The following is a 20030-nucleotide window of genomic DNA, read 5'->3' as shown; positions in this document are numbered from 1 at the left end:
ACACCTTTACACTCATCATTTGCAGCTGCTGCTCTGTTCTTTATTTTGCTATTATTATTATTATTACTATCTATCCTGATGCCTAGTCACTTTACCCTGCCTTCTTGTACATATCTACTTCAAATACCTCGTACCCCTGCACACTGATCTGGAACTGGTACTCCTTGTATATAGCTTTATTCTTGGGTATTTTATTCCTCGTGTTACAATATATACAGTACCAGTCAAAAGTTTGGACACACCTACTATTTCCAGGGTTTCTTTTCTTTATTTTTTACAATTTTCTACATTGTAGAACATCAAAAGTATGAAATAACACATAAGGAATCCTGAAGTAACCAAAAAAGTGTTAAACAAATCAAAATATATTTGAGATTTGAGATTCTTCAAAGTAGCCACCCTTTGCCTTGATGACAGCTTTGCACACTCTTGGCATTCACTCAACCAGCTTCATGAGGTACTCACCTGGAATGCATTTCAATTAACAGGTGTGACTTGTTCAAAGTTAATTTGTGGAATTTATTTCCTTCTTAGTGCGTTTGAGCCAATCACTTGTTTTGTGACAAGGTAGGGGTGGTATACAGAAGATAGCCCTATTTGGTAAAATACCAAGTCCATATCATGGCAAGAACAGCTCAAATAAGCAAAGAGAAACAAAAGTCTATTATTATTTTAAGACATGAAGTTCAGTCAATCCGGAAAATTTCAAGAACTTTGAATGTTTCTTCAAGTGCAGTTGCAAAATCCATCAAGCGCTATGTCTCTCATGAGGACCGCCATAGGAAAGGAAGACCCAGAGTTACCTCTGCTGTAAAGTTCAAGTAACAGACACATCTCAACATCAACTGTTCAGAGGAGACTACGTGAATCAGGCCTTCATGGTCAAATTGCTGCAAAGAAACCACTACTAAAGGACACCAATAAGAAGAAGAGACTTGCTTGGGCCAAGAAACACCAGCAATGGACATTAGACCGGTGGAAATCTGTCCTTTTGGAAAAGCAATCCAGGTGAAGCTGGTTGAGAGAATGCCAAGAGTGTGCAAAGGGTGGCTACATTGAAGAGTCTATATAAATATAAAATAGATTTTGATATGTTTAACACTTTTTTGGTTACTACATGATTCCATATGTGGTATTTCATAGTTTTGAGTTCTTCACTATTATTTTACAATGTAGAAAATAGTCAAAATAAAGAAAAACCTTTGAATAAGTAGGTGTGTCCAAACTTTTGATTGGTACTATATATATATATATATATATTCTATAGTTTTGTTCTCTGCATCGTTGGGGTGGGCTCGTAAGCAAGCATTTCACGGTAAAGAGTTGATTTGAGAGGGAAAGACAAAGAGCGAGGGAGTCCAAATGTATTCTGACCTAGTCTTTAGTATGAATCCATTTTTAATGAGATGAGTACAAAACATTAAAGGAACAGTTGTCTCCATGTCTCGTCCGTACCTGGTAGAGTATTCGGGTGGGGGTCCCGCAAAGTTCATCCCAATGGCTGGGGGAGGAGGGTAGGCCTCATTGGTCATGTAGGGACATATCTTTTCCAGAGAATCTACCAATTTTCTACCAAATTGCAAGAAATTACCGGGATTCCCGTTCAAACCGAAAGTGCTATTTAGAAGCATATGTTTTATTTAACCAGGTAAGTTGACTGAGAACACATTCTCATTTACAGCAATGACCTGGGGAATAGTTACAGGGGAGGGGGGGGTGAATGAGCCAATAGTAAGCTTGGGATGATTAGGTGACCGTGATGGTATGAGGGCCAGATTGGGAATTTAGCCAGGACACCAGGGTTAACACCCCTACTCTAACAATAAGTGCCATGGGATCTTTAGTGACCACAGAGAGTCAGGACACCTGTTTAACGTCCCACCCGAAAGACAGCACATGTCCCCAATCACTGTCCTGGGATATTATTTTAGACCAGAGGAAAGAGTGACTCCTACTGGCCCTCCAACACCACTGTTAAAGGAATTTTATATCTTGATGATAATAATCAATAATCAATTCGCCTTAACTAATGCCCAAGGTTTGTAAGACAATGGGTTAAAATAATTAGGCAAGGACTCAGCTTTCTGCAAAAGGTTTCTGTAGCTTTATTCAGAGAACGTTCTGGCGTCAGGATAACAAAACAGTCATTATATAGTTCTTGCTTACTTACGCACATGCATTTACACACAATCCGTTGGTGACCTGCAACCCCCATAAACTTCTCACACTGTTTATCACCTTCTGGCTCAGCCGGTTCCTTTCCTTCAAGGTTAGGAACTCTCTGAAGTTTTACTCCCTTGACCATCTGCTTCTGTAGCTATACTAATTGCATACACACATTTCTTTCCCTCTCCAGTGGTTCCTGGACTTTCCGGAACTAATCAGACCAATCGATCCCTACATTGATCATTACATTGATTATTCATTAACCCTGCTGTATGACTAATAATTCATCATGGTTTATTGATTCATTTACCTTTATTAGATAATTCTCTTATCAATTCCACCCTTAAATGATTCAATAATTCACCATGATGATCAGATGCTTTAACCTCTATGGGCTAGGTGGGACGCTTGCGTCCCACCTACGTAACAGCCACTGGCAGCCTGTGGCGCGATTTTCAAAACGTTAAAAATCCTATTACTTCAATTTCTCAAACATATGACTATTTTACAGCTATTTAAAGACAAGACTCTCGTTAATCTAACCACACTGTCCGATTTCAAAAAGGCTTTACGACGAAAGCAAAACATTAGATTATGTCAGCAGAGTACCAAGCCAGAAATAATCAGACACCCATTTTTCAAGCCAGCATATAATGTCACCAAAACCCAGAAGACAGCTAAAGGCAGCACTCACCTTTGATGATCTTCATCAGATGACAACCCTAGGACATTATGTTATACAATACATGCATGTTTTGTTCAATCAAGTTCATATTTATATCAAAAACCAGCTTTTTACATTAGCATGTGACGTTCAGAACTAGCATACCCCCCGCAAACTTCCGGGGAATTCGCTAACATTTTACTAAATTACTCACGATAAACGTTCACAAAAAGCATAACAATTATTTTAAGAATTATAGATACAGACCTCCTCAATGCACTCGATATGTCCGATTTTAAAATAGCTTTTTGGTGAAAGCACATTTTGCAATATTCTAAGTACATAGCCCAGGCATCACGGGCTCGCTATTTAGACACACGGCAAGTTTAGCACTCACCATAATCATATTTACTATTATAAAAGTTTGATTACCTTTTGTTGTCTTCGTCAGAATGCACACCCAGGACTGCTACTTCAATAACAAATGTTGGTTTGGTCCAAAATAATCCATCGTTATATCCGAATAGCGGCGTTTTGTTCGTATGCGTTCCAGACACTATCCGAAATAGTAAAGAAGTGTCGCGCGCATGGCGCAATTCGTGACAATAAAATTCTAAATATTCCATTACCGTACTTCGAAGCATGTCAACCGCTGTTTAAAATCAATTTTTACGACATTTTTCTCGTAGAAAAGCGATAATATTCCGACAGGGAATCTCCTTTTCGGCAAACAGAGGAAAAAATCCCAAAGGCGGGTGCGGTCGGGTCACGCGCATAAGCCCAGTGTCCCTTGATCGGCCACTTGAGAAAGGCGATAATGTGTTTCAGCCTGGGGCTGGAATGACGACATTCTGTTTTTTCCCGGGCTCTGAGCGCCTATGGACGACGTGGGAAGTGTCACGTTAGAGCAGAGATCCTTAGTAAATGATAGAGATGGAAAAGAAGTTCAAGAAATGGTCAGACAGGCCACTTCCTTTAAAGGAATCTCTCAGGTTTTGACCTGCCATTTGAGTTCTGTTATACTCACAGACACCATTCAAACAGTTTTAGAAAATTTAGGGTGTTTTCTATCCATATGTAATAAGTATATGCATATTCTAGTTAGTGGGTAGGAGTGGTAACCAGATTAAATCGGGTATGTTTTTTATCCAGCCGTGTCAAGACTGCCCCCTAGCCCTAACAGGATAATGTTTACCTTAAATTCTACATCTTGATCTTCTTTGATTCCTTATTCTGTATGTCACTCATCAGTGTATTATATAGTTTATCTTCTACTTCTTCTCAATGACAACGGTATCCAATGATTAGTACCGGAAGGTGGTGGATCTGAATGTATCAGAAAGGTTACCAAAACTATGATGCAGCTCAGAGTCTCTACTCTTCCCAAAAACCGCCAACCCTCTCCTGCCCTTAGTCGATCTGCTAGGTACCACCCCATACTCACACCTCTAGGAGCACACACAGTGATGAACGGTCGGGATAGGGAATCTTCGTTAAAGAGGTAACCCCCGGACCATGTTGGTATCGGTTCTTCTCCTAACTCTGTGTGTGATCAGCAGTGTTCATATGTGTACATACCTCCTTGCAGTGGGTAACGTGGACCCAAGTGACTCTCTCAGCTTTTCTAATGGCAAAGGCAGTTGTTTAACAGAACCTGGTATGGGCCTTCCCAACGGTGTTGCTTCCAGTTTTTTCTCCTCAGGGACTGGATCCACACCCAGTCTCCTGGTTGGATTGAGTGAATCACCTTCTCCTGTAATTCACCTGTGGGACACAAAATCTTGGACATATGGGTTTGTTAACAAACAGTCTTCTCATGTGCTCTGCTAGTATTTCTTCAACTTCTATGTCTACCTGTTCTGGTATCTCTAACTCTGGCATTCTATAGGCTCTACCTGATTAGCTAAACTGTCATCCATCATTTAAAGAGATGGCTCCTAGTAAACCAACTCTAGGGATAATATCTTGACTTAATATTTTAGCTACCATAATCATGTCCACCAAGTAAGTTGTGAACGCTTCTACCCATTTGCTATACTTATCTATTCTTGTTAACCTCTTGGGGCTAGGTGGGACGCTAGCGTGCCACCCGTGGTGCACTCCATCAACAGCAGGTGCATTTCAAGAGCGGCAAATTTGAATCCAAATAAATGTCAAAATTCAAATTTTTCAAAAATACAACTATTTTACACCATTTGAAAGATAAACATCTCCTTAATCTAACCACGTTTTACGATTTCAAAAAGGTTTTACGGCGAAAGCATAAATTTAGAGTATGTTAGGACAGTACATTTACAAGAGTTGTGTGTAATGTTTTGTCAAGTCAAAGACAGGGTCACCAAAACCATAAAACCAGCTAAAATGATGCACTAACCTTTTACAATCTCCATCAGATGACACTCCTAGGACATTATGTTAGACAATGCATGCATTTTTAGTTCTATCAAGTTCATATTTATATCCAAAAACAGCGTTTTACTTTGGCATTGATGTTGAGGAAATCGTTTCCCTCCAATAACCGGCAGTCAAGTCAGCGTAACAAATTAAATAATTAAAATTAGAAAACATTGGTAAAATATTATATTGTCATTTAAAGAATTATAGATTTACATCTCTTGAACGCAATCAACTTGCCAGATTTAAAAATAACCTTACTGGGAAATCACACTTTGCAATAATCTGAGCACTGCGCCCAGAAAAATACGCGTTGCGATACAGACTAGACGTCATGTTGGGGAGATCTAAAATCGAAAATACTATGTAAATAATCCATTACCTTTGATTCTCTTCATCAGATGTCACTTCCAGGTATCACAGGTCCATAACGAATGTAGTTTTGTTCAAAAAAGCTCATCATTTATGTCCAAAAATCTCCGTCTCGTTAGCACATGATGTAAGCCAGCCGGACTTCTCGTCATGAACGAGGGGAAAAAATATATTTCCGTTCGTTCAAACATGTCAAACGTTGTATAGCATAAATCATTAGGGCCTTTTTTAACCAGAACATGAATAATATTCAAGGTGGACGAATGCATACTCTTTTATAACGTATTGGAACGAGGGTACCCAACATGAACTCGCGCGCCAGGTGTCTAGTGGGACATCATCGTTCCATGGCTCTTGTTCGGTCAGATCTCCCTCCAGAAGACTCAAAACACTTTGTAAAGGCTGGTGACATCTAGTGGAAGCAATAGGAAGTGCCAAAATATTCCTAAACCCCTGTGTTTTTCAATGGGATAGGTTTAAAGTCAATACAACACATCAGGTATCCACTTCCTGTCAGAAAATGTCTCAGGGTTTTGCCTGCCAAATGAGTTCTGTTATACTCACAGACACCATTCAAACAGTTTTGGAAACTTTAGAGTGTTTTCTATCCATATATAATAAGTATATGCATATTCTAGTTACTGGGTAGGATTAGTAACCAGATTAAATCGGGTACATTTTTTTATCCAGACGTGCAAATGCTGCCCCCTAGACCCAACAGGTTAAACACCCCTTCTTCCCCTCATTTCGGAATATCTCAATAAGGTACATTTCCAACTGTTGGAATGGATATCTTACAAAAAAAAAAAATGTTTAAGTAATTATCCTCTAGGCCATCACTCTTTCCTAACTACACTACTATACTTCCCTCCCCTTGATACATTGCTTAGCCTATGTATCAATATTACTGCGTATCCATACAATGTCTTTGGTAGGATAAGTAAATTATCCTTATGTCAGACCTTCTCTTGTAGGATGCCCCATTTCATTTTCCACATGTCCAATTCTCCCTGGGGCCTTCATCCTTGGCTATAATTTAACAATCCTCTGTCAAGTGTTTTACCTTCTTTAAGATGTATCTGTGCTGTTTTGTATGGTTTTAAATGTCTATGTGCTTGTCTGTGTAAATAGTAACTTTCTCTCCTTTCTTATTTCACCGGTTCTAGTCAATGCTACTATTTCGGCCTACTGTGCAGAATAGTGTCTGGGCAATGGTTCAGTGTCTAACACCTGAAACCAACTAAGCTTTCATTGCCCTTTTAGTTAGGGTAACAATTACTTTCAACAAAATTATACTAATCTCCTCCTAGCGAATTTACCAAACATAAATTTTAAATCAAAACTAAAATACATGCCTGCCAATGGAGCCGATAGTCTCTCAATGAATTAATATCCTAGAGCTTAGTGAACCAAATTCTCTTCCTATCTACTCCTGCTGGCCCCCCTCCTTTCTTCCTGCTACTCCCCAACCCTCAAGGTTTCAGCAGTGCAGGGGAGGATTTCTCCGTCTGTCCTTCTCTGTCTCCAGTTTTTTCTCATAATATGGTTGTTTCCAAATATTGACTAAATGTCTCATTGTCTCCTTGGTTGCACTCCTGAACCTTAGAAAAATCCACCTGTCTAGATATTGCATATCTACTTAAATTTATCTCGATACCCTCAATAATCCTGGATCACCTACAGATGTCATATATCCCTGTCCTGTTGACATAAGTCTACCATTATTAAACTTATTCACAACAAAATATAGTAATATTATATCCATTCCACAGCCTTGTACCTCTTACATCTAGACGTTCCGCTAGCGGAACACCTGCTCCAATATCCAATGATGGGCGTGGCGCGAAATACAAACTCCTCTAAAATCCGAAAACTTCAATTTTTCAAACATATGACTATTTTACAGCATTTTAAAGACAAGACTCTCGTTAATCTAACCACACTGTCCGATTTCAAAAAGGCTTTACAGCGAAAGCAAAACATTACATTATGTCAGCAGAGTACCCAGCCAGAAATAATCAGACACCCATTTTTCAAGCTAGCATATAACGTCACAAAAAACAAAACCACAGCTAAATGCAGCACTAACCTTTGATGATCTTCATCAGATGACAACCCTAGGACATTATATTATACAATGCATGCATGTTTTGTTCAATCAAGTTCATATTTATATCAAAAACCAGCTTTTTTACATTAGCATGTGACGTTCAGAACTAGCATACCCCCGCAAACCTCCGGTGAATTTACTAAATTACTCACGATAAACGTTCACAAAAAACATAACAATTATTTTAAGAATTATAGATACAGAACTCCTCTATGCACTCGATATGTCCGATTTTAAAATAGCTTTTCGGGTGAAAGCACATTTTGCAATATTCTCAGTAGATAGCCCAGCCATCACGGCTAGCTATTTAGACACCGACCAAGTTTAGCCCTGACCAAACTCCGATTTACTATTACAAAAGTTTGATTACCTTTGTTGTCTTCGTCAGAATGCACTCCCAGGACTGCTACTTCAATAACAAATGTTGGTTTGGTCCAAAATAATCCATTGTTATATCCAAATAGCGGCGTTTTGTTCGTATGCGTTCTAGACACTATACGGAAGTGTAAATAAGGGTTACGAGCATGGCGCAATTCGTGACAAAAGATTTCTAAATATTCCATTACCGTACTTCGAAGCATTGTCAACCGCTGTTTAAAATCAATTTTTATGCCATTTTTCTCGTAAAAAAGCGATAATATTCCGACCGGGAATCTGCGTTTAGGTAAACAGAGGAAAGAAAACAAAGCATTCGGTCGACGCGGGCACGCGCCTGAGTCTCACAGTACTGTAACCAGCCACTACCCGAACGCGCTACTTTGTTTCAACCAGAGCCTGCAAAGCCACGATTCAGCTTTTTGCCGCCTTCTGAGAGACCATGTGAGCCGTATGAAGTGTCACGTAACCGCAGAGATCCTTTTTAATGGATAGAGATGGCAAAGAAGGCCAAGAAATGGTCAGACAGGGTACTTCCTGTACATAATCTTCTCAGGTTTTGGCCTGCCAAATGAGTTCTGTTATACTCACAGACACCATTCAAACAGTTTTAGAAACTTTGGAGTGTTTTCTATCCAAAGCTAATAATTATATGCATATTCTAGTTTCTGGGCAGGAGTAATAATCAGATTAACCTGTTATGGCTAGGGGGCAGTATTTTCACGGCTGGATAAAAAACTTACCCAATTTAACCTCTTGGGGCTAGGTGGGACGCTAGCGTGCCACCCGTGGTGCACTCCATCAACAGCAGGTGCATTTCAAGAGCGGCAAATTTGAATCCAAATAAATGTCAAAATTCAAATTTTTCAAAAATACAACTATTTTACACCATTTGAAAGATAAACATCTCCTTAATCTAACCACGTTTTACGATTTCAAAAAGGTTTTACGGCGAAAGCATAAATTTAGAGTATGTTAGGACAGTACATTTACAAGAGTTGTGTGTAATGTTTTGTCAAGTCAAAGACAGGGTCACCAAAACCATAAAACCAGCTAAAATGATGCACTAACCTTTTACAATCTCCATCAGATGACACTCCTAGGACATTATGTTAGACAATGCATGCATTTTTAGTTCTATCAAGTTCATTTTTATATCCAAAAACAGCGTTTTACTATGGCATTGATGTTGAGGAAATCGTTTCCCTCCAATAACCGGCAGTCAAGTCAGCGTCAGAAATTAAATAATTAAAATTAGAAAACATTGTTAAAATATTATATTGTCATTTAAAGAATTATAGATTTACATCTCTTGAACGCAATCAACTTGCCAGATTTAAAAATAACCTTACTGGGAAATCACACTTTGCAATAATCTGAGCACTGCGCCCAGAAAAATACGGCGTTGCGATACAGACTAGACGTCATGTTGGGGAGATCTAAAATCGAAAATACTATGTAAATAATCCATTACCTTTGATTCTCTTCATCAGATGTCACTTCCAGGTATCACAGGTCCATAACGAATGTAGTTTTGTTCAAAAAAGCTCATCATTTATGTCCAAAAATCTCCGTCTCGTTAGCACATGATGTAAGCCAGCCGGACTTCTCGTCATGAACGAGGGGAAAAAATATATTTCCGTTCGTTCAAACATGTCAAACGTTGTATAGCATAAATCATTAGGGCCTTTTTTAACCAGAACATGAATAATATTCAAGGTGGACGAATGCATACTCTTTTATAACGTATTGGAACGAGGGTACCCAACATGAAGTAGCGCGCCAGGTGTCTAATGGGACATCACCGTTCCATGGCTCTTGTTCGGTCAGATCTCCCTCCAGAAGACTCAAAACACTTTGTAAAGGCTGGTGACATCTAGTGGAAGCAATAGGAAGTGCCAAAATATTCCTAAACCCCTGTGTTTTTCAATGGGATAGGTTTAAAGTCAATACAACACATCAGGTATCCACTTCCTGTCAGAAAATGTCTCAGGGTTTTGCCTGCCAAATGAGTTCTGTTATACTCACAGACACCATTCAAACAGTTTTGGAAACTTTAGAGTGTTTTCTATCCATATATAATAAGTATATGCATATTCTAGTTACTGGGTAGGATTAGTAACCAGATTAAATCGGGTACATTTTTTTTATCCAGACGTGCAAATGCTGCCCCCTAGACCCAACAGGTTAATCTGGTTACCACTCCTACCCAGTAACTAGAATATGCATATACTTATTACATATGGATAGAAAACACCCTAAAGTTTCTAAAACTGTTTGAATGGTGTCTGTAAGTATAACAGAACTCTTTTGGCAGGCAAAAAACTGAGAAGGTTTCATGCAGGAAGTGGCCTGTCTGACAAGGTGTCGTTCTTCTTGTCTCTGTTTATTGAAGAGTGAGGATCTTAGCTGTCCCGTGACACTTCCTACGGCTGCCATAGGGTCTCAGAAGGCGGTAAAAAGCTGAATCGTGGCTTTGCAGGCTCTGGCTGAAACAAAGTAGCGCGTTTGGGTAGTGGCTTGTTACAGTACTGTGAGACTCAGGCTCGTGCCCGCGTCGACCGAAAGCTTTGTTTACTTTCCTCTGTTTAGCTAAATGGAGATTCCCGGTCGGATTATTATCGCTTTTTTTACGAGAAAAATGGCGTAAAAATGGATTTTAAACAGCGGTTGACATGCTTCGAAGTACGGTAATGGAATATTTAGAATTTTTTTGTCACGAATTGCGCCATGCGCACGACCCTTCTTTACCATTCGGATAGTGTCTGGGAGGCACGAACAAAACGCCGCTATTCGGATATAACGATGGATTATTTTGGACCAAACCAACATTTGTTATTGAAGTAGCAGTCCTGGGAGTGCATTCTGACGAAGACAACAAAAGGTAATGAAACTTTTATAATAGTAAATCTGATATTGGTGAGTGCTAAACTTGCCGGGTGTCTAAATAGCGAGCCCGTGATGCCTGGGCTATGTACTTAGAATATTGCAAAATGTGCTTTCACCAAAAGCTATTTTAAAATCGGATATATCGAGTGCATAGAGGAGGTCTGTATCTATAATTCTTAAAATAATTGTTATGCTTTTTGTGAACGTTTATCGTGAGTAATTTAGTAAATTGTTAGCAAATTCCCGGAAGTTTGCGGGGGTATGCTAGTTCTGAACGTCACATGCTAATGTAAAAAGCTGTTTTTTGATATAAATATGAACTTGATTGAACAAAACATGCATGTATTGTATAACATAATGTCCTAGGGTTGTCATCTGATGAAGATCATCAAAGGTGAGTGCTGCATTTAGCTGTCTTCTGGGTTTTGGTGACATTATATGCTGGCTTGAAAAATGGGTGTCTGATTATTTCTGGCTTGGTACTCTGCTGACATAATCTAATGTTTTGCTTTCGTTGTAAAGCCTTTTTGAAATCGGACAGTGTGGTTAGATAAAGGAGAGTCTTGTCTTTAAAATGCTGTGAAATAGTCATATGTTTGAAAAATTGAAGTTTTTGTATTTTTGAGGAATTTGTAATTCGCGCCACGCCTATCATTGGATATTGGAGCAGGTGTTCCGCTTAGCGGAACGTCTAGATGTAAGAGGTTAAATCGGGTACGTTTTTTATCCGGTTGTGAAAATACTGCCCCCTATCCATAACAGGTTAAATCTCTTACACTGCTTTCAACAACAGCTGACTTCCTAAGGGAAAATAAACGTATCTAGATCACGTTAAAAAAAAAATACCCCTGCTACTGGTCAAAATATTTTAAAATAACATAATCAGATCAAAATGACTAATCTGATTTACTCCACCAAGAAAAATTATTTTACCCTTATTGTTATAGGAAAATAGACTTAAGGAAGCCTACCCTTAGTCTAAAGCTTTGCCCTTTTAGTCCTCTCATTGGTTCAAATTATCAATTGTGTTTAAGAACTTTAACTCCTCATAATTATCAGTTCTACAAATTCCCTTAAAATCAATATCACCAATGACCTTAAATTCACCATCCATGGCTTTTCAATGTGGCTGATCAGACCACACAGGAAGAGTCACCAGAGGGGTCAAAAGTCATACCACCCTTTCGGAACCGTGTTTCTTACTACATTAAACAAATTAAAGCTAAGAACTTTATTTACATTTTGTATCCCAGGGTCCCAGAACATTCCCTATCAAAAGAATTTCACGTGTTTAATTAAACTCAGAAAACAAAACTTCCAAAATGCCATGTGTGTAAACCCCTTTAAGATATCATGTCCCTAGGAATTTTTTTTTTCCAAAGAGAGCTAAGCGCTTCTTTTTCCATAAAATAAGTACTTGGTCAGCGTTTCATCCTACCACACTGATTCAAAAACCCAAAGGTTGACTATAAACAAAACTTCATAGTACTTATAACTCCATTGTACTCGCACCACCGCGGTTACACTCACCCCCTTACAAATAGCGCGTCCTCGAGTTAGCTTGCGACTCTACGTCCTACAGGAACGCGCACGCCCGGCCAGGCTCACGCACAACTATAATTAATTTACACTGTTCCTGCGAAATAAAATAAACTCGCCCTGTAATCCACCTTTCTGACCTGACATTGTTTCATGCAATGAAAACATAATGTTAGCATACATCCACTTCCCGTTCAAATCACTGGTGTTACTAAACAATCAAACCACGAATCTATAACCAGAATTTATCACCAAACTTTTACGATTCCATTATTCAGACCAGAATCGCTTCCAGCCACATATGTTTTCAGTGCTCACAACCAACGCTTCTCATTTTACCCGATTTACGAAAAAAATAATATATATCTCTTTTCAAACAGCGTTCTGCCTTACCTCTATCGTAAGATTAAACCCAATGTTACAACTTTATCTCTCCTTCGGCTTCACTCTTATGAAATGTCCAAGGGTTTAAAAAATATCATGTATATCACCACAATTCTGTCGCAATTATTACTTTCCGCTCCTTATAATTCATTAGATTTAGGTAACTGCCTTTTCCTTGATTCCGTCATTGAAATACAACTCCCATTCTCTATAAATCATTTAAGCAGGCCATTTAGACCACAAACAACGTACTTTATCGAATTCGCCTCGCTATTATTTTGAATGAATCTGTCTTTCAATTTAACCTCAACAAGCTATCAAAGCATTTGGTTTCTATCTTAAACAAACACTAACAACCGTATGCTTCTAGTCATAACATAAAAATAATTAAATTAAATTTTAGTCCCATGGTGCATGGGCTGGGAACCGAACCCGGGCCCCCCGCATAGCAGGCAAGAATTCTACCACTGAACCAAAATGCTATTGCTTAGAGCTGCAATTCCGGTGGTTGTGTCCTACTCGGTCACAACGTTTACAGGCTGTTTTACAGTTTCTGGCGAAATGTCCTGTTCTATCTCAATTAAAACACCACTTCTCTCCGTCTTTGTCAGCGCGTCTCCCTGTTTTTCCCCTTCTGTCTACAGTGACTGTCTCTATCCACTTTTCTCAATAAGTTTGCTAAATCCTGTTCTCCTCTCTGTCTATCCCTAAACTGTCTCTGTCTATGGTTCCTTGGTGGGGCCTTACAATCCTCTGCCATGTGGCCGGTTATATTGCAGTTGTAGCACTTTCTGTCCTCAGGTTCTATCCACTTTCTACTCTCCCTGTTTCCCCCTTTCTTTTTAAAATCTTTCCTGCTTTTTCCTGCAATTTCTCCAAGAGTGGCGATCAAATGTTCTGCTCCTGTCTGTTCTTTCTTACTTTTCTTTTCCTTGCCATTATGCTCATGGTGTATAGCATACCTCTTTACTTCGGCCAATGTGGCTGTTCCCCACCCTATCAGAGTCTCTTTTATGATTTGACAAATTTCAGGCTCCATACCACTCAAGAAGGCTATTTTTAACTGTTGGTGGTAAGGTCCGTCGTCTCCCTGTCTAGGCTCTACCAGTCCACTATTAGCATTGAACACATCTCTCAGTCTCTCTAAATACTGGCAAACAGTTTCCCCATCCCCTTGTTTACACTCATGTATTTTTGAAAAGTCTGCATGTCTATGGTAATAGTCCCTAAGATTATTACAGAGCTGTGTCAATTTGTCTGCATAATCCCCATCTCCTGCCCATGGTAAAACCGGTTCTTCTCCTTGCCCTGGAACCCAGGCTCCCTTCACTGCTGCCCAGTCTTTCCCCACTATCTGTCGGACAGCCCTTTCCAATTCTCCTGTATTTAGTTTAAAACTCTCGGTCAGTCCCACCATATCTCTCCTAAACCCTTCTATTCCTGTTTTTGGATGTGCTATTCCCTCAACTGCTCTTGCTACATCTCTCTGAGTCCAGGGTCGATACATTTGTAAGATATCCGATTGATCAGCTTCGCCTGCCCTAGGATTAGGAAGCTCTATGAGAGGACACTGATCCTCCTCCCAATCTGATTGAACCTCCCTCAGCCCTGGCTTATTATACAGCGCCAGTTGCTTTTTAAGGTTAGACTCTCTTGGTTCTGGCTCTTCTTTCCTCTCCTTTGAGGATTTACCACCCATGTTTATTCAATTACTGTTATTCCTATTGTCACAATATGTGTGTACTTACTCAATTACTTCGTTTATTTTCTAATATGTATTCTCACTTTCTATGGGTGTAACCTCCTTCCTCCTGTTTGGAATAATCAGACCTATTTTGCGCGCCTCTGGTAGATCTCGATTATCCCCTCTAAAATGTATTTTGACAGGCGATCTATATTCATACAAATTATGTCCCTGACCTACGTTCTTATAAATGTTATTATTATATTTCGCCTTCCATATTATGTTTTCCGCCTAATATATTATTGACCAGGTATCATTTAGGTCTCAATATTAGCTCCAATTCTCACAATCTATGTGTATGCTTCTATAATTCTGTTATTATACTTAAATCTCACAATCTATGTGTGTGCTCTACTGTTATCTCACTTACTCCTGTTAGTCCTATACTAACGTAACTTACTTATCTTTATTTCGCCTTCTATATTACGTTTTCCGGCTACTGTACTTCGACCAGTTTTACTGTTAGGTCTTACTGCAACCAGTTTTACTGTTAGGTCTTACTGCAACCAGTTTTACTGTTAGGTCTTACTGCAACCGGTTTTACTTTTAGGTCTTACTTAGATCTGTGACCCAGTGCCGCCAACACTAACATAGATACTTTTGTCTTAAACTTTCTCTACATTAGATTATATGGACGGTATACCCGATACAAATCTTACTTTTTGTTAGTTTTACGGTTAATATCCTCCCTCACATTTATCTTGACCAATGCTTAATAGGAACCTAATCCAGTCCATTCTAAGTCAATTTTTAGTAAGTTTAGAATTTAACCCCAAACTAATGAATAAAGATTACTGACCTTATTTTGCAGCTGAGAATTCAATGTAGGTTGGATCTCGTCACCGCTTCTGTCACATACCAGTTTGCCACCGGCCTGTAAAGAACCCACAGAAAAGGGCCGGGTCTTTGATTTACGGATATTTCATCCGCCCGTGCACGGTTTCGGTGTCTCCTTGGAACGACAGGAGCGGGTATTGAAATCCGGCTCGAAGGACCAATTGTTAAAGGAATTTTATATCTTGATGATAATAATCAATAATCAATTCGCCTTGACTAATGCCCAAGGTTTGTAAGACAATGGGTTAAAATAATTAGGCAAGGACTCAGCTTTCTGCAAAAGGTTTCTGTAGCTTTATTCAGAGAAGGTTCTGGCGTCAGGATAACAAAACAGTCATTATATAGTTCTTGCTTACTTACGCATGTTATGAGAATTTTGTTCCCAATGTTCATAAACTGAACTTCAATTAAACTACTCAGTCTGCACCCCAGAGTTTGTAAGGTTCTGGTTAAATGACACAGACGGAGGCCCAGCCTACAATAGTCAACCAAGTTTATTCACGAGAGCTCAGAATATCATACAATGTACACAGCCTTTTATACCTAACATTTGGTCATATCATATGTCATACCCCTTACAGATGCCCCCTCCTCTTCTTTAACACTGTCAATGCTTATTTACAAGTCTTCTCCATCACAAATCCTGCCCCATGTTACATAATCTACTGCAAGCCTAAAGTTTTCTCCCCTCTCTGGGTGGGGAGACCTTCTTCCTGTTATCAGTTTCACTGTGGTCACAAGTTGTCTTCTGTCTGGTAACAGTTCCCCTTTTCCCTTGAATGTCTTGCCTATATTGCTAAATCATTAAGCTTAAACTTTTCCAACACACACACATTAGTACATTCATCTTATAATCACTCGGTTATACCTTTTCAGGGTGAAATCATTTAGTCAAACCTTTAATCATATAATTTCCATTACAACGCACATGCATTTACACACAATCCGTTGGTGACCTGCAACCCCCATAAACTTCTCACACTGTTTATCACCTTCTGGCTCAGCCTGTTCCTTTCCTTCAAGGTTAGGAACTCTCTGAAGTTTTACTCCCTTGACCATCTGCTTCTGTAGCTATACTAATTGCATACACACATTTCTTTCCCTCTCCAGTGGTTCCTGGACTTTCCGGAACTAATCAGACCAATCGATCCCTACATTGATCATTACATTGATTATTCATTAACCCTGCTGTATGACTAATAATTCATCATGGTTTATTGATTCATTTACCTTTATTAGATAATTCTCTTATCAACCACTTCCAGCAGCAACTGGTCTCCAATCTAGGGACTGACCAGGACCAACCCTGCTTAGCTTCAGAAGCAAGCCAGCTGTGGGATGCAGGGTGTTAAGCAGCGAATAAGATCCAACATGATTATACCACTCTACATGGAGAAATATACACTAATGGGTTCTTGTATTTGTTGCTATTTAATCAACTCAAAGTCACCACACTATTTCATTGATGTAGCCTAGTTTTAACCGGTCTATGAGGCACTGTTGGCCGACGGGTCAAATATGAGGTTATTACAGTAGCCTACCTTTCACTGAAAGATGCATTTCGGTCCTTTCCTCTCCCCTTACACCTGGCTATCAAGGGAATTTGGGAAGGTTGTGGCTGTTTATACTTCGGTTATTGTGATGATTTTGTCAGAGGAAACAAATCTGAATCTCTGATAATCTAACAGTTACGCTGTAGCGGAGATTCAGCACAATGGATAGCGCCGCAGTTGATCAATTGCACGTGAATCTAAACCCGCAGTTTATCATGTGCCATTCTTCGGCTATATTTACATCAAATCTTCTCAGGCCTACCTATTGCATCTGTTCTCCAGCAATAAAGTCAATTATCAAGTTAATATTCATTTAGTCACAGCATAAATTAAATGTGAGCCTACACAATCAAATTAACTTGTCAAGACCCTGCCATTCTTCTCCGTTATTACTTTTATTCAGGACAAAATACCCCCAGTTCTCGCATTATTTTACAGACTTGGTCAGAAAGGGTAACTGATTCTCAAGACCCAGACAAACAAATGTAGAATAACATTCAATACACAAACGTAGGCTACATAACAGGGGCGGAAATCCCAGGGGGGACGGGGGGTACACGACCCCCCCATCCTGGGAAAAATATGATTTGTCCCCCCCAATATATCACTGTAAACATAACTCTGTAATTTAAATAATAAGAATAATACGCAATGAAAGCAATTGTGCTGATTATAGACACTTAATAGAGCTTTTTTAAGTTTCAAAAGATTGCGACCCCCCCACCCTTTGCCTCACAATGGTTTGATCCACTGCCAGTTCCTTAGTTGGCAAGGTAACAGAGGGTTCGTATCTACTGTCTGAAAGGCACTCAATGCACGTGACTGACATGAGGTTAATCCAGTCAATCGCGCCATAGCAATGATTTGTTTTATGTTGGCAGGGTTCACACACACACACACACACTAGCTGAATTTGCAGAGCTAGCGCGCAAATATTAACTATTAAGCTAGCTAGTACCTATTCCATTTATGTGGCGTCGTCAAAGATGGAATCTTTGCTATCGTCAATTTATTCCAAGATCAGCAATGTAAGTTAGTGCTTCAAAGTCCCTGTGATAAGGTTAGCGATAAACTGAAGTCCAAACTGAACAGAACTACACTCTCTTCTACCATTGTCTTAAATATATGTAATGGTCTCGTTGCAAAAGCTAAATTGTCGCAAGGGAACTTTTTATTTATTTTATTTCACCTTTATTTAACCCGGGTAGCAAAGATTATAGCAAACACCACTGAAACGGAATTTGTGCTCGCTAGCTTTGCAAATTCAGCTATTGTTGGAAGCCAGCCAATATGAAACAAACGGTTAAAATTACAAAAGGTTGCAGCATATGTTGTGTAAATGGTGAACTCATACAGCTGTCAACTCTTGTCACTGCAATCCGTTTCACATTTGCTAGCTACCTTTTAGATCGAAGCCCATATAGAATGATAGAAGATATGATAGAAGCCCATCTCCTACTGTAAATAACCTACACACTGTGTGTGTGTGTGTGTGTGTGGCCAGCCAGGTAGAAAGGAAAAAAGACGGACATCAGAGTATTTTTCAGTACACCAAAATGCAAAGTAAGAACCCTAGTAGCCTAATATCTCAAAGACTAGTTGATAAAATGTTCATAAGAAAGAAGTGAAATGCTAATGAAAATGTTTCACAATGATGTCATTAGGCAGAGCAGGCAACAGATGGCACACAGACGGCAGAGCTGGGGACAGACTGGCAGAGACAGGGAGTCTCAGGTAAGTTTGTTGAGTCTTTGTTTGGCAACATTATGAAAGGTTCTCCATTTTTTTGACTTGTAAAATAGGAACATAATTGGAAAATGCCATGGATACCCCCACTCTCAACTTACACTGGTGACTGAACTAAGATCTGTTAAAGGCAATGGTATTGCTGTTGTGATTAGTTGTGTAGTTTTGGGTACCGGTAGTTAGGAGTACGGCAAACACCTTATTTCTTTGGTTCCTCAATATACATTTACCATATTACAACGTAGGCTGTGTGTTACAGCACTACTTTTGGTGTCCCCCTCAGGAATTGCTCTTCAGAAAATGTCATGTAATTGTCCCCTCCAAAGTTGATATCAGATTTTCGCCCCTGCTACATAAAATAACCTGGAAGGCCTACCCTGTAGCAAACAAAATATTTGCATAGGCCGTAACGGTTTAACTTGCTTCAAAACAGGCTGAATTCAGGTTGGCATAAGTGAGTAAAGCGGTGCCACAGAAATTGTTTTGAATTAAAGCAGATACCTACCGGTAGCTCAAAAGTTGGAGCCAATTTTGTTGCTGTATTAACTGCATTTAAAGGTTGCGTGTACATGCTCTTTGAATTCATGGCGACTATAAGTACGACGCACACCCCGAGCGTTGATCATGCGGATAGAGAAGGCCTGTATGAACAGACTTCACCTCACGCTTTTCATAGAAATTAACCGGTTAATTTCTCCCATGTAATCGGAGTGGGTGGGAAATCCTGGTAAAACTGTTCCCCCCCATCAAACCCTAGGTTAGAGGCGCTACAAGCAACTCTGGGAGAGCTAGGACCTGATAGCAGCCTGCCAGCTAAAGCAGGTTAGCATTGACTTATTTAACCTGAAAGTTTGGATTGTCACTGGGATATGAAGACCAACCGCCAAAACGATGGGCTAATGAGACGAGAGCTGGTTTCACATGTAAGCATTCACTAATAGGAAACCAAGTCAGTCAGGAGAGAAGACACCCAGCAGAGTAATTTAAATGCAAGTTGACAACCGTGATATTAGTTAGCACTGAAACCCCGATTCTAGCAACATCCTCATATGTACCAACCCCAGACACTGTGTTCCACAACCATCAAGTTAAAATGAACTAGAACCCATTCCACATCATGCTACTAGCATAAATTGACCAACACTGAGCAAATGTAGCTTAAACACAGGGGTCAAAGTATTAATATATTGCAGCTGGTTTAAGCAAAATAAATGTTGCCAAGTAGGAACCGCCAAAACAATACTGAGGACACAAGTA

The sequence above is a fragment of the Salmo salar genome, chromosome ssa02 (genome assembly GCF_905237065.1).
Source record: "Salmo salar chromosome ssa02, Ssal_v3.1, whole genome shotgun sequence".
In the NCBI taxonomy this organism is placed as follows: Eukaryota; Metazoa; Chordata; class Actinopteri; order Salmoniformes; family Salmonidae; genus Salmo; species Salmo salar.
The sequence above is the reverse complement of the archived record's forward strand: the minus strand, read 5'-3'. Positions refer to the sequence as shown.